This window comes from Herpailurus yagouaroundi, unplaced genomic scaffold (genome assembly GCF_014898765.1).
Source record: "Herpailurus yagouaroundi ecotype Mexico unplaced genomic scaffold, PumYag 141, whole genome shotgun sequence".
NCBI classification, from domain to species: Eukaryota; Metazoa; Chordata; class Mammalia; order Carnivora; family Felidae; genus Herpailurus; species Herpailurus yagouaroundi.
Genome location: NW_024412396.1, coordinates 19,226,711 through 19,242,927, shown reverse-complemented (window position 1 = coordinate 19,242,927; position 16,217 = coordinate 19,226,711). Strand labels below are relative to the sequence as shown.

The 16,217-nt window shown below is 41.8% G+C and overlaps 1 protein-coding gene across 4 annotated transcripts in view; it reads right to left on the bottom strand.

The window, feature by feature from the left end:
• The window catches only part of LRFN5 (leucine rich repeat and fibronectin type III domain containing 5), a 250,062-nt gene extending 241,737 nt beyond the window's left edge, over window positions 1–8,325 (bottom strand). For 2 of the 4 annotated variants that reach the window (XM_040477023.1, XM_040477022.1), the window contains exon 1: window positions 6,643–8,323. The gene's annotated coding sequence lies outside the window, so the exon portion shown is untranslated. Of the gene's footprint in view, window positions 1–6,642 lie in introns of all 4 variants that reach the window. The other 2 variants (XR_005790853.1, XM_040477021.1) reach the window with 2 other exon arrangements.
• Between the last annotated feature and the right edge of the window lie 7,892 nt (window positions 8,326–16,217).

Sequence of the window (16,217 nt, the reverse complement as noted above, 5' to 3'; positions counted from 1 at the left end):
ACACTAGTCATGCCACATGGTTTGCTGGAGCTGGTATCACACTTCAGTGTAAAGTGAGACAAACAAACTGGAGTCCATCTAGAAAAGGGTGGTGATAAAAACTTACGATAGATAACATTTATTGAGTATAAAGTGTAAAAAGGCTTAAAATCATGACACATAGAAAACTGTCCCAAACCAGTTTAGGCCTAATTATGTTTAATCATAAGCAGAGCAATCATGGTTTGAAGATCTCAAGCAACTCAGTTTAAATATTCGAGGTACTGTCACTGGGAATTAGATTTATTATGTGCCCTTCCTTCCATATCAAAATTAATTTGAAGCCAAGGATGCCAGATATTTGGCTCAACTCCAGAAATAAATTTTATGATATGCCTATACAAAAATGGAATAATCTGGTTTAGGTGGAATGATTTTAGAATCCTTGAAGGTACTCAAGTTTTGTCAAAATGACCATTTGGCAGGGATGCTTTAGTGAAAATCTAAATTTGAATAGATGTCAGAAGAACTCAGAAGTTTTATAATGCCAGACCCATCAGGGGTTAAAATGAATTTAAATTTGAAAGTCTTGTGTAAATCATGCAATCACCAGAGTACCAGAGATCCTCCAACCTATAATTTCTTAAACCTCACCAGATTCCCTGCTTTACATGTGCCTGGTCTCTGAAGACAGTGGACTGTGGGGCCCTTGTTTTGAATAAGCTTTAGCATTCCCTGGAACCCTGAGGGTCTACGACCCCAGGCATAGACTCTGACATCATTCAATTACTACACCTTTAGTTTTTTCCTCTCCCCTCATGATAACTAATGATGAAATGATAATGACGATGGCAATGATGTTGGTGATGATAGCAGCTGAATGTCCTTTATCATTAGCCTCCTTTTATAGGTGAGGACACTGAGGCTCAGAGAGGTTACATAAGCCTGAAACACAGGTTTGTGCAATCCCAAAGTTCATGCTTCTAACCACTGCACAATATCAACCTCCACAAAACACATTAACAATTTCCCAATTTCCTTTGTCCCTCTTACTACAGAGTATAACATATCAAGATAGAATAAAAAATATCAGTTAACTTTCCAGCCTATGTATTTGTTTACATCCTTCCTGTTACTATGAAAATAAGTTCCTTGAGGTCAGGATCCAATGTCTAGTTTATATGCTGTTAAAGTGCCTGACATTTGAACAGTAAATACCTGGCCAATATCCTACAAAATTCCTATAAATAACCCCTAAATTTCAGTATGAAGGTAGGCACGTTCCTGTTAAATGAGGCATTTTAAATTAAAATATCTGTGACTATTAGTGCTATAACAGTATCTCTCCATGTAGAAAAAGTGTATGTGCTGCTCCATACAGTGTTCAATATCACCATGCAAGTCATATGCATTTTAATGTTGCTATACAAATGTCTTAACACTAATAAAATGAATGCATAGAAATCACTTAATAACCTAACTTACATACCATGGAAATATAACAAAAAGAGCTAATTGCTAAGAAAACACCACAGCCTGTACTTCCAAAGAAGATAAGAGAAAGTTAGTTTTCATAACAGAGTTGATATGTTCCCACTAATAAATCACTTTAAAGCAAATATCCAATAACTTTGGAAGCAACACCACTAGGATTCATGAAAAATCTATTAAGACAGGAAATGAGAAGTCAACATGGGGGATGGAATGGAGAAAGCAACTAATATGCAAACTTCAGGTCTCTAGCATTTCCTCAAAAGAGCTGCACAGAGCAAAGTAAAAAATAGAGAAATATAAACAATACTGTTTTGGCTTCTATCCCTGATTAAATACACTGGTTCTATTGAACTAAATAGTGTTTTCTTGCATTTTTCCATGAATTCAGAAAACTGCTTCTAGAGTTGGGAAAAAAGGTCCATGCTATCACATTATGCATTTATCCTATGACTTCTTTCTAGAGGAATCTAAAGTAGATTCAATATCCAATGGTAGGATTGGAAGGATTTTTAAAGCAATAAATTGCATATATGGTCTCACGAAGAAACAGAGTAGCATGAGGTTTAAGTTTAGACAGATTTCTTCTATAAAAAGATACATATTATCTAGGAAGACTCGAATTGATCAATTTGCATTTTCTTCCTAATGTGACCTAGTTTGTAACTTAACAAACATAGACCCTCAAAGCCAAATTCTGAGAAATCTTACTGATATAGCTCATAGCTTAATAATAAGGCCTTTTCATGTGGTTTACAGGCTGTCAATAAAATGATACTACATTTATATAACCATGTAATTTCATTATTATTTTCTATCACTTGTTAACCATCTTCATAATTAGTATTAAATTATGTCATAGTTCAGTAAAAAGCATTGTGTCAGAAGAGTATGTATCAGAACACTATGATGAAAAGCTTTAAAATGGCATTAGCCATTTCTAAATTAAATTCTTATATTTCTATCTCTTGTTACACTTATATGAAACTGGAGTTTTCATAAAAACACACAATTTATGTTGATAGGGCATAACAAAAATGGTTCACTTCTAACCAGAATAGCTTCAATACTGATAAACATAATTCTTCTTAATTTTACCATGCACACACCATGTAATGGACAAATTATACTGCCTTAGGTTTTAAATAGTTCTCAATGATTGAAGGATGCCACAGGAATAAAAATGTGGGCTGTAGAAATGTAATAAGCAGTCTCACTTTCAAGGTTTACTGAACAAGGCAGAGCCATACACATGTGTGACCGTGGAATGATTTAGCAAAATTACCTGTTAGTCGTGTGTCCTATCTATTTAAAGGCCTAAATTCTTGTATTTATTCTTCAATAAAGCATAAAAGTTAGAAGTGACTACCATATACACAAAACTATGAAAATAATGCCAAAATGTTATATTTCTAAGTAAATGAAAAATAAAAATCACTGGAATGAGTTAACAAATTAGCCAGTTCTAGGAAGTTTTATGTAGCTTTCTTTCTCGAACCTCAAAATTGGCACATATTTATCAGTAATCTTATCTATTGTCAATTGTTCTTAAAATAACTGAAGATATATGATATAGAGCTTATTACATGGTACTTTTATGCAGAGGCAGGGACACTGTTAGATATCTGCAAGCATCTCATCAGCAGAAAGCAAGATCCTAATTTCACCAGCTAGAAAAGTCAGCAAAACTACTGAGCCTAAAGTGCTTCAAGCAGCAAGAGAAAGCAGAACATTGGTGTGAATGAACAAAAAAGAACTGATGGTCATTCATGAAAAGATTTAAAGCAGATAAAACATGCGATGGTCATTCAAACACCAACGCCATAACCACACAATACTTTGCCACCAAGAATGCATTTAATGACAGAGGAGACAAAAATAATGGAAGAGGGGATATAGGTGGGACAATTTTCTTTCAAGTGACCAAAGCTCTTGCTAGCCCCTCATGAGAAAAAAGAAAAAAAAAATCATCTCTGCCTGGTATTAGTCAAAGATATATCTTAATGAACCCCTCCCAAATCACTCAAGCACAAAAGTCTCATGTTTCAAAACTGAAGTAGATATGCATATGTCTGTGTGTGTTCATATATACATCACATGTGTGAAGTGGGAAAGAGGTGTGTAAAGCACAGAAGACTGGTGTTGCTCAAGGTCATTCTCCTCTTGAAAAGAGAAAAGGAAAAGTAACTAAAAGAAATGGTCTGGGGGACAGGAGTCAAGGGGCAACTTCTTTGCACCTGCCTACATGCTCACATCTGTTCCCATGGGTGCCCTGACTTTCCTATTGTTTTTGCCCTCTTGCTGGTAAACATAAGAGAGCTTAAAAGGAAGGAACATTTTGCTGGGAAATTTCCTATTAACACCTGACAGTCTTAACCCATTAGTGAGCCAAGCCAGCTCTATCTAAGTACAAGGTCAGTAGTCTCAGATCTTCAAACTAACCGGTGTCTACCTCTCTGCCACTCAAGCAAGGGAGAAGGGAAGGGAGACAGAAATCTCCATTTTTAAGTAACTTCTATATATGAAACTCTGTGCTAGGAGGTGGATTTGGTTTTGACATTCCACCTAACTCCATGTACCAATGAATGCTGATCCTAAACATATATCACATAGTCATCCATGTTTAGGCTTCTAAGCACTCAACAACCAGATAATGCATTTGTTTTGCCTTCCCTCAGGGTGAGGACACAAGCCTGCAGAATAGTGAATTTGTGGTGAGACAAGGCCAGAGAGAAGTGAAATGAGGAGGGAAATAGAGAAAACCCACTATGTTCCCAGTCACTGATATTCTGCCCCAGCATTTCTTCTTTCTTGGGTACCCTCTAAAGAGGTATGCCTTATCTGCTAACAAATATTATGAATATGGTTTCTGTTGAAATACTATTCTGGAGATATCTGGGGGACAAAGAAGTGTCTTTGTCAGATTTTTAGTACACATAAATAGGTATTCTGTCCAGGATTTCCTGAGTGATGAGGGAAATACATAGAAGTTAACTTAAAAAAAGAAGATAAAAGATAAGAACCTCCCCCCATCTAATTCCTCCCAAATGCCCACTTATTTTGAGTTTTCATTCAGGCAGTACCCTTTTATTTCTGAGTCTTCAGAGAGGAGAATGTGGACCTGCTTTTCTGTTAAAGTCAAGTTACTTTCTATATCCTTTCTTGGTTCTCCCTAGAGCTGGAACTTACAGAGCAAATCTGTCTGAAGAGTGGCCCTCACAGCCCTCGTGTTTACTGGGCTTGGGGGTCGGGGTGGGGAGTGCAGTTGTCTTTTCAGTGGTATTTCAACTGGAGATAAAACAGGAGTATAAATGACCTAATTAAATCCAGGCGAGCTGGAGGAGAGGAGAGAGAAGAGACAGGAGGAAATGGAAATCTAGGAAAAACACTTAGTTTCAGGTTTCCAACCCTGAGAAATCAAGCGACATTTGAGTATCAAGGCATTTTTGCAGCCAGCTTTTCTTCTATGTTCTTGAATATTCATTTACAAGGGGGTGGAGGACTGCAGGCGCAGGAAGTCAGGCAGGACCTCACTGCCCTCCACGCGTCTCTCTCCACCTCCTTCCTCTCATATCCAGGCCGCCACCTCAGCCATGATGCGCCCGCTGTCTGCCAGGGGGCCCGCTGAGCTCTCCAGCCCCTCCTCAAAAAGTGTCGACCAGGGCCTGGCAGCTGCAGTGGCGGAGCCCAGCCCCCAAGCACGCTGCATTTACGGCCTTGTAGCACCACCAGCCTGCGAGGGCTGCAGCAGCAGCCGAGCCCAGACTCCAGAGCAGTCAGGGACATCAACGCGCAGAGACCGCGAGAGCATCCAGCTAGTGGCCAGCTTGTAGTCTGCAAATGCCATCATATGGATATCTATAGAAACGCAGCAAGCGGAGGAAAAGAGGCAGCGCCCTACACTTTCTAAGCGGCTGTGGCAAAGAGAAACCTTCGGTGCATCTCCAGTCGCTGCCTCCTAGAGCAAGGCGCCGAGCGCTCGGCCCGGCCACATCCTCCGCTGCGTGCACCCAGCAGGCAGCTACCGAAGTCTGGAGACAAACGAGCACTCCTTAGCTGAATTATTCAGACCGCCTTCACTATGGAATAAAACATTGATGAGACTACTTTGGAAGTGCTTTATCTTGTTAATCCGAATGTTCTCTAGAAGGGGTGAAATTTCTGTAGGGGACGCAGAGGTGATAAAAAAAAAAAAAAAAAAAAAAGCAAATGAGAGAAATAAGCTGCGAGGGTAAGGGGCTTTGGAAGTTCGCTAAATTTGTTCCGACTCCGCCAGCCCTGGGAATCTCCTTTTTAACGTATCAGACCCAATATGTTAATTAGGTAGTCGCAAACCCACCCTATTCCTTGTAAATCAATGCTCTGGCAAAAATGCTCAAAAATACATATTATACAGAAACAAGCACACCAAAACCAACCACACAAACCACGCGTACCCGAGCTCTACAACCGAGACAATACAGCTGGGGACAGTATTGGGGTGGTGGTTATGGTTTTAGCCTTGCTCCTCTAGACATAAAAATGACTTCTCTCTGGGATGTATTTTGCTACACAGAAGCAAACGCTGGCAGTTCAATACCATATCTCCGCACACACGCCGGTGACAATGAATTCCCTTTCATGCAGAGCAAGTTCCAAGAAAACTCCATTTCAGATTAAAGTCTCCAGATGTGTAATTTACAACTACTAAAGGATCTGGCAAGCTCCTCCACAATAAGGAAAGGAAAACAACCTGGCACCAGAGGTAGAGAAGGGTCAAAATGGTCCTTGCCTGAAATGATGGGTGGAAACCAAACACCCTCTCGCACTCCACGGTCTGGGGAGGGTTGGATACCAAATGGTCCGTGGCAACCATAGCCTGAAGGAAACACGGAATTTTAATCTCTGGCATCTTCAGACAGGTTCAATATGCCTAGCTTTCCAATATCATCACTCAGGGTGGAGCGTATCCATATTCCCTTAGCTTTCACTGCTAGATTAAATGCTCAGGTATAGATTTATATCCCACCTACTAGAAATTATATTACAACATCACAGAGCGCCCTTGGATATTTCAGCCCTTCCTGATGATTTTCGAAACATTAATAAGTAAAGTAGCCTGCAATGCAGATAAGACACTAGAAACAAGATCAGAAGGAAGCTGGGTGAGGCGGGTAGTCGTTGGGTTGTTACCTGGTGCCTCTAGAGGAAAAGACGGTCGTAGGAGGACTTTCTGCCCGCAGGTACAATCCCGGCAAGGTGGCTCCAGGTGGCTTTCACAGTCGTACGCGGGTCTCGCTCGTCACTTTGCTGCCCTTTGCCATAGCTCAGCACCCGCATCCTAGGGAGTCCGAAAGGCGGCTCCTGCCACTGCCGCCGCTGCCCGCAGGTCGCGCTGGGTGGGGGATCCGCGGAGATCGCCCCATGAAACCCGCGTTTCTGCGCCCGGGGAGCGGGCAGAGGCAGGGCGGCCGCGCACGCACACACAGACACACTCAAACACACACACACTCACACACTCGCACACAGGCGCGCGCGCACTCGCATTCACTCTTGCACACGCACATCCAGCCCAGCTCCGGGAGGGAGAAGCAGGGAGGGGACTGGTCCTTCTCACGATCAGCTTTGATCCCCACCGGACCACAGGCAGAAAAGAGAGTGGTTTGGCAAAGCCTTTTGATCACGTTTCCTTTAAGTTCTCCTCCAACCCAAATCCACGCAATTCAAGGGCTGATGACATTTTTGTGGAGAGGAGAGAGCCGGGAAAGGGCTGAGGAAGAGTCGGGAATTTTGTTAAGCAGTTTGAAAAGCAATCCTTGTTACCTTGTTTGTACAGAACCCAGCTCGAAGGGCTGAACTTTTGGCTTCAGATGATGTGGACGGAAACATAAATATCTCTGGCCAAGACAGGAAGGTCTAGATGCACGGAAACAAGACGGCTACAAGACCCTCTGGTGACCTTGTGATGTACCTGGAAGCAAGTTAATACTGGCGCTTTCCAAGCGTCTGGGTAAAGCGATCCACACACATGGGTCCACAGGCAGGCAGCGGTTCCGAATCCAGCCGAGAAAATGGGTCTGGGCGTCCTCCCTGCTCTTCAAGAACCTCGGCATCGAGGGGGCACCGACGAGTTAACATTTGCTTCTGGGCAGTTGGATAAAAGACAGTCAAATGCATCAGATAGGCGCGCGCGCGCACACACACACACACACACACACACACACGCAGACACACACACACGCAGCTAGCTGAAGAGCGGCTTACAAAAAAAAAAAAAAAAAATAGATGCCAAGATGATTTCAAAAGGTAGAAAAGATCCAGAATCTTTTCTGAAAACAGAAGAGTCAGCAGGAAGGTTATAAAAATCTTCCCGGGTCTTTCATTCTTCCTCTCTCTTGTGAATGTGTGTGTGTATTTCCAGAAGGTTTCCTCGGTCGGCCCCACCCCCGTCCAGTTGCGCTTTTTTCTCTTGATATAAACCGACCGTGCAAAATGGATTATATGGGTGGGTTGTGCTCACAGCCCAGAGCTCCACAGTCAAGAATCCTAAGGGAGCAGCCAGCTGCGAATCCATTCACATCCTCTAGGGAAGAAGGAAAAACACGCGCAAACACACGCGCACACCACACACACACACACACACACACACACACACACACACACACACACACGAGTCCTCAGTTCGGGCCGCTCTGCACACGGTGGCCGACTCCCTGCGAGCCGCTGCACACAGCGCCCCGCCCGCTGCCCACCTCGCCAGGGCGAGTCCGCAGCTCAGGCGTGCGGCTGGCAGCCAAGGACCCCGGCTGCGGCCAGGGCGGGCCCCGGTCCCAGGCTCCCCACCGCAGCCTGTTCGGGCAGCGGCAGCCGCCCCGCCGGGAAGGACTGCGTCCGGCGCTGCAGCATGGAGGCGGCGGCGGCGGCGGCGGGCGCGCGGCCGTGGGCCCGGCCCTCGCCGCAATGACGGAAACTACCGCGCCTCCCAGACTCAGAGTCAGGCGAGACCCCCGCCGGGGCCACCGTGCCTCCCTCTGCCCTCGCGCCTGCAAGCCCGGCTCGCTCCGGACTGATTAACCCCGGGCAGGAGGAGAGGGTCCACGAGGTGCTTGCAAATCCCCTGGCAAAGGAGTCGCGGGGGCGTTGCAGGGAGGGGGAGGGGAGGCGGCGGAAAAACTGGAGATAAAGGCGAACTTCTAGGGGCGTCCTCAAGCCTCTTGCAGAAGGCAACTTGCGGACTACGTACAGCCCCACAGTTACAGGATAAAGCAATGTCACCGGGTCAAGCTGCGACTACTAACAGCGGTGGGAAAAGTCATTAGCTATAACCGCCAGGAAAATCTGAGACGGAAGGCTGCTGACTTGAGGTCTCTGTCGCCTGCGACTGGCATCCAGGGTCCCCTTAGTAGTAGGCGGTGGTTCTCTCACTAAGCAGATTGGAAAAGAAGCTGAAAAGAACATTTATATTTGAGAATCAACTCAGCCCAGCATTAGACATTACAGTGCTGCAATTGGCCACATTTTAGTATGTCCAGGGCAGAAAGTCAATCCAGTAGTCGATATTAGCCAGGACTGACCACTCAGGTCACTGGGAAAGAGATCTGATCTGAAGCGGCAAAAAGAAGGGTGGTGGGGAGAATGCTAGACTGGGTCCTGCCGAGAGGGGTCGAGGGGGCGGCATATCTCTTGACCCTGCGCAAGTTCGTCGAGCTTCTCTCCTAGACCCTCCAGTCAGTCCCTCCAGTCTGGAAAAAGCTTCCCTCCGGGACCCCCCCGCCCCCCGTCCCGCCTCAGTGAAACCACGCCGTTGCTTTCTGCTGGAGCCAGGAAAGCCTTCCCCATCTCTTTGACGGGTTCCCCAGCACTTGGTCTTCAGCCCCAGGAGGCACCTGCTGTCTTAGCTCTGATCTAGGCTGCCCCTGACACTGGACACAACCCAAAGGGAACCCAAAGGGAACCCAAAGGGAAGGGAAGAGCTAGGGGTTGCAGAGGGGGGAAGCAGGCTACTAAGGGCCTCTTCCTGGCCTACTTGGCAAAACCACGTGTTGGTGGGCCCCCTCGGATGGGCGCTCTCGAATTTTGCTACCAATAGGGCTTTCCCAGGCGTGCGCGTTGCCCTGCGGAGGCACGAAAGCACTCAGACAGTAGCACACCCACTGAGCTCACCCACGGAGCTCACCCAAGCGCGCACACGTGCACCCACGCACAGGCAGGACCCACACAGCCGCCTCTTTGCGGAAAGAAGCCGAAGGGTGGAGTGCTGGAGGTGCCAACCGCTCCTCTCCTTGCTCCGCTCTGCTTCCCCTCCCCCGCCCCCGGCTCCGGGTCCAATCCAGGGTTTAGGAGTCGGCAACCCTCGCCGCTGCTTGGTTCCGAAGGAGCGCGGCTCCGGGGCTGCAGGTCCGGCGGCGCCTCCTTCCTCCGGGTCAGCCGGCGGCGCCCGGTCCCGGGCTGTGGGGGTGGGGGAGGAGAACCGCGGAGCCCGCGCGGCGCCGGACGGTCGGAGTTCCAGAGCTGGAGCGTCAAACTCACACAGCCGGGGGCTGCGCGGCCACACCTCACAAAGTAACCCCCGGGGACGCCGCTACCGTCCAGGCGAGTCTCCTCTAAAACCGTCAGTGCTTCCCCGGCGCCTTTTTGTCCCCCGAAGTGAAAACCCTGAGAGTCCGAGAAGTCTACGGCAAGCACCTGCGGCGACCTGGGTCCGGGGACTCCCCGTGGAGCAGGGAGAGAGAGTGCTGCCATCCCCGCTTCTTCACTTTGTAACTTGGCCACTTCTGGGACTTGGCTGGAGGGCGGCGGAGGTGCACCAGTGCGGAGGAGAAGCAGCCGCGAGCGAGCACTTCCAAATACTTTAGGACGCGGGGGTGACTCCTGCTCCTTCAGGATCATCCCACTTGCCACCCTTCCCTGCTGAGCTGATAGGAACCGCTAAAGTCCAGGAAGTGAAGGTCTGCAGTTCCTCCTGGGAAGTATAGAGAGATGTTGAATGAGAAATCCAAAGACCTTACATCGCTGGACCAAGAAAGTTTTCTTCTTCCTTTTCGTTTTTTCCCTTTCTCTCTCTCTCCCTCCCTCCCTTCCTTCTTTCTTTTTCCTTCCTTCCTTCCTTCCTCCCTTCCTTCCTTGCTTCCGTCCTTCTTTCCTTACTTCCTTATCTTTCTTTTCTTTCTCTTTCTTTCTTTCTTTCCTTCTCTTTCTCTCTCTCTCTCCCTCCCTCCCTCCCTTCCTTCCTTATCTTTCTTTTTCTTTCTTTCCTTCTTTCTCCCTCCCTTCCTGGCTTCCTTCCTTATTTCCTTCCTTCTGTCCTTTCCTTCCTTTCTTATTTTCTTTCTTTCTTTCTTTCTTTCTTTCTTTCTTTCTTTCTCTCTCTCTCTCTCCCTCCCTCCCTTCCTTCTTTCCTCCCTTCCATCCTTCTTTCCTTCCTTCCTTATCTTTCTTTCTCTTTCTTTCTTTCTTTCTTTCTTTCTTTCTTTCTTTCTTTCTACCTTCCTTCTTTCCTTCCTTTTTCTAGTGTCCGGACAGAGGTGAGGAGGAGGCATGCTTAACCAGCTGTAAGAAGTCTAGAGTTGAGAACAGGGCAAAGTTCAAATATAAGTATGTGCTTTTAAGAAAAGGTGTGTGTGTGTGTGTGTGTGTGTGTGTGTGTGTGTATGAGAAAGATGACATCAGTGTTTCATTAAAGTGAAGGAGTAATAATGTATAACTTTTCAATGTTCTCTTATGTTGCAAGCCCTACCAAGCTCATAAAAACATCCTTTCTTCATTTAGTTTAGCCTTTCTGTACATTATATGTTATATCTGAAAGTGCTTTCCTCTACTTTCCCAGTTTTATCTCATTTCAAGAAAGCACTGGCTGGTAAAGCCTTGTAACTCTTACTGTCCACATACAATGTTTGTTCCTTTCCCTCCTGTGGAAGCTGAGTAGTTTGAGCTTTTTTTTTACATGGTTGTCAGTAGAAGGTGGCAAGACTCTCAAGGAGAGGCTAGGATACTCTTTCCAAAAGGATCTCAAAGGTAACAAAGGGTAGTTTAATTTTTATTTCCTTCAAAGGCAAAAGGGCCTCTGAAAGCAAGAGAGAGAGCAATTTCTGGTTTGCCTATATGGTTATTGTATGCAGTAACCCACTATTGTAATTGGTGAACTTTTACGAGTCCAAACAAATTCCTGGTAGAACAGAGTCTGTTTTTACAGTGGCAACTAAAGAGATCTAAAATGTGTTTCACTAAATAATTTAGGTTTTGCTTTTCTCAGTATATCTTCCTGACTTTATTTTGAAATCCAATGTTAATGCCAAATCACTTTTAAAATTATGTTAAGCTTCTCTCTCCCAGGTTGTTTTTCTAATGATCATGGTCATAAATGTTGCACTGTCTTCCCAGAAAAATCCACAACTTGAAAAAGTTGTGTTTTGCCAATTTAAGACAACAAATGGAATTGTGAATGTTTTTCAGTTAAAATAATAACAACCAAAAGCTAACCTGAGTTTCTGGTTACATTATTATTTGGCATTTGAATTTCTTCTTAGGCAGTAAGATAGGCATGATTTACTCTAAATTTTTTGTTAACAGGTTACTCCATGAATTTTCTGACTTCTGTGGATTGATGTGTGTGATAAATTGTCTTTTCAGTTCATTGTGTGTTGTATACACTTTTAAAATCTTATTTAAGTTGGGATTGTGTCCAGATTTTCTGGGTGATGAATCGCTATTATGAAGAGCTTTCAATTCTTCTTACTAACATAAAATTCTCTGTTAATTAAAGACTGAAAAATGACATGAAGAAACAACAGGGAAATTCAAGTTTTGAAGTGAAGTAATAACATTAAAAATTAGTTAAAGCAAGTGAAATCCAAACATCAACATTTTAAAAAAATAACTGTCATAGTCGTGCCTTCCATAGTTTTGAAATGTAAAAAGAGATTTGATTATCTTAGAAACATGTTTCTCATGTTGTACCTGCCTATAAGTTCTAAGGTACAAATTGTGTTGCCAATTAGATTTAAACAAAAACAAAAACAAACAAACAAACAAAAAACCAGATTCAACTGAACTCTAAACAGAATTGAAGACCCAGTATATTTCTTTCATAAGTAAACAGATTTCTCATGTATCTATTTTTGGGTCTTCCAAAAAATCAAGCTTATTTACTATTTAACATTCTTACTAGATACAGAAGATATTTTCCTTTTTTTTTTTAAATAAAAACTTTGTCTTGATTTGTAATTTTTTTACTTGCGTAAAATATACATTTACTTTTTTTCTTCCTTTATCTTTGTTATCTTTTTAACCTTGATGGTTGATGGTAATGGTGTATTATGTGATCAGGGTCTACCTCATGAAAGCTGGAACTCGCCCTAAGAACCCAATAAATTATTTGGACAAAAGTGCCTATTTATTTTACTGAGAAAGGTCTTTATTGAAATTAATTATTGAAACACAAATGTAATGATTTTTAAAGATTGTGTCAAAAGCAAGAACTTTTTGAGAGAGTTCAAAGAGAAGGGGTTATTTCAGAGATAAACATTGCTGGAGAGGCAAGGCAATTCTTAGGCAATATTGCAAGCAAGAAGTAGATATTATCTTTCATATCCATCCATCTGTGTTTCTTCCTTATTTGCTTATGTCCTGGTATCAATTCCCTGTTGTCTGGTGCTTCCATTTAGTTAACCCAGAAGCCCCAAAGCACAGCATTCTACCTAGAAATATCTAATCCAGAGATGAATGGTACAATATCATGATTTATTTTCCTCTTGTCAAAACCTCTCTTTAGTCATATTATTAGATGGATCTAATTAAATTCTTAAGAAAACAGTCACATCACGCTAATTCAAACTAAAGTGTCAATGACTAGTTGTTAACCTACTTCAGAAATATGAAGTAACTTAGTATATAAAAAGTAGAATTTCTGGCAAAGTGTGTTACATGTCCAGGAAGCAAAGGCACCACAGTCATTCTTAAAATTGCGTTATGTTAAGTAGGGTACTACTTTTTCTATTTCTTTTTTATATTTTTGAAAATGCTATGAACCTAGTTTTTAATCTGGGAAGAATCATTTTGAAAGTCTTATATTTATAGATCCAGATAGTATTTCAGGAACATTTCCACTTGATTTTTTTTTTTTTTAAGTAAGCTCTATGCCGAATGTGGGGCTTCAACTCCTGACCCCTGAGATGATTGCATGCTCTACCTACTAAGCCAGCCAAGTGCTCCACCACCTGATCCTGACACTCTGTTTTAAAGTGAAGCCAGTCATTACATAATTGTCTTAAAAACAAATTATCTTAAAAAGTTGCATGATTGTTCTTGTGACTTGATTTGTGAGTATTGGTAGGCAAACCAAGTCATATCAGATGGCAGTAATGCTGTTGAAAGTCTATGGACTTAACTTCTTCAAACTGAATACATTACTCTCAGTTCTAAAAAAAAAAACCTGATAATAAATTATATGAGAAAGCTTTCACTTTTATGCTTTAGTGTTTTACAGAGTCTGTTTTTTAATGTTTATTGTTCTCCAAAATCTGCCCCTGAATTTCAGTCAGGTGGCCACAAGTCGGCAGTAATGTGACACACTCATGTGGTTGAAACCACAGGGTTTGGCTTTCCTCTTACAAGCCACCACAGATTTAGAATTAAGAACTATTTTCTATTTTATTAAAGATGCATTTTCATTAAGATAAATAATGTTAGATAAGTTTTTCATGTACATGAAAACAGATAATTTTTTTAGAACAATTACTTGTTAACATAAATTTCTAAAGCATGATTAGGTTATTTCCTCCTAATCTCTTCACCAGTTCCCTACTCCTTTAATTAAGGTCTCTTTAGGAAATTGAGTTACTTCTCACTACTCTACTCGTGTTTTACCTCCTACTCTTTTGGGTCCTTTCACTGATGGAACATTCTTAGGTAGCTTGGCAGTAAAGTTCTCTTGGATTTATTTCTCAGCTGCAGTGCCAGTGATTTCTGTAATGAACAAAGCCTTTTGTGATTGTTTACCATAAAACCTTCTCTCCATAGAATGACTTTTTTCTGCATGCAGTGCTAGTCATTTCATTGTCTTAGGCAGTGTCCAGCACTAGGTGCTGGGGAGAGAATAATCATAATTCTCTTGGTGTCTGTCCCCATGATAGCACACACTTACCATCTCATACAGATTATAGACAACAATATGACTTTGCTTTATTTCACAATGACGATTTGCTATTAAACCCAAATCTTCTTTGGTTAGACCTCTGGAAACCATCTCCCTTGACTCCAATAATAGCTTCTTTACTGCTGTTAGTTTCTAGTTTGCTTTTTCCCACATTTATCCAAACTGTCTTGAAAAGTAGCCTATGAAATATCCAGACACAACCTTTTACCAAAGTACAAGATACAACACAGTATATTTGATAAAATGTTAGAATATAACATGTCTGGGAATCGAATCTTGGGTCTGAAATTTACTGCATTGTGGAAATTCACATTTCACTCTAGCCTGAGTCTTTGACTATAAAAATTATAAAACTCATATTTGTGGTTGGTTAAGTGATTGTAATAATTTTGCCGTTTTAAACTACCCAGTAGAAGCAAGTACTCCATACATATCACTTCTGTTCTTTGTCTTTAGTCTAAAATTATGTAATGAATAACTAATTTTACTGAAAGTGTATTATAAATTTTCTAGTTTCTGAAAATAATCTCTTTATAATCAATAAAATTTGTTCATAAAAGTGAGATAAAAACCCTCAGGAAGATGCCTAAAACATTCTACTAATATTTTTATTTTCCTTTATATTAAATATTCTGTAATTTTAGTGACATATTGTTGAGAAAAATCTTGAACACTCAAGTTGCTCTCTTCAGGTACTATTCATCCTCAATATGTATTTTAAAAGTTAATACCTTTCTCTTTAAGAAAGGTACTCTTGCAAGAATATAATCAAAGAAACTTTCTTCAAATTTATGCAGCTTAACCCTGGCTCACAGACTAGTTACTACATATAAAATGTCTCTTGGCCATTACTCAGGTCATTATAAAAATGAAGAAGTATGTTGAGAATATGAAAAGTTGAACAATATGAAAATATAAACAGAAACATTATTGAGTACATATTTTAAGTTATTTGGCCTCTGATTTATTAAAATCCTTAGTAACATTTATATTTGTAGAAAACATATTTATTTTTAAACATTTATCTTTTTATTATGTTATATTGCTATACGATAGTATATTCCCAGTTTCTCGGAAGTGAATTTGTATCTTGGCAGCATTAATTTAACTATTATCCTTCTGTTGTATCTTTTGTTTCTGCTTGGATATGCCCAAACCATAAAATATTCTTGGTTTGTGTTAGATTGACGTGTTTTAACCTTTCGATAATATAAAATTAGAACCTTTTTAAACCAAAAAATGCATTATTGGATAATTAACATAACTTACTGATTGTGGAGATATCTTAGATATTTTATGTTGTTTCATTAGCAACAAAATTTAGGAACTAAGAAAAAGTTAGGTGGGAAATCTTTGTGAAAAATTATATGAGATTGCAGCCTTTCTATATGTTTTTCAAACATGTGGTCAACAGTAATTATAGTTAGCTGTTACAATTTTATAAATTTGAGGACTTGCTACATTTTATGGTAGAAATTGCTTAAGACTCTTGATTTCTATAATACTGATAAATGTTAACCACAAATGTAAAAACATTGGCATTGAATTCATTCATTCATTCACTCATTTTCATACATATTATGCTTCAAGAATGGGTCCTTCCTGGTCTTGACTA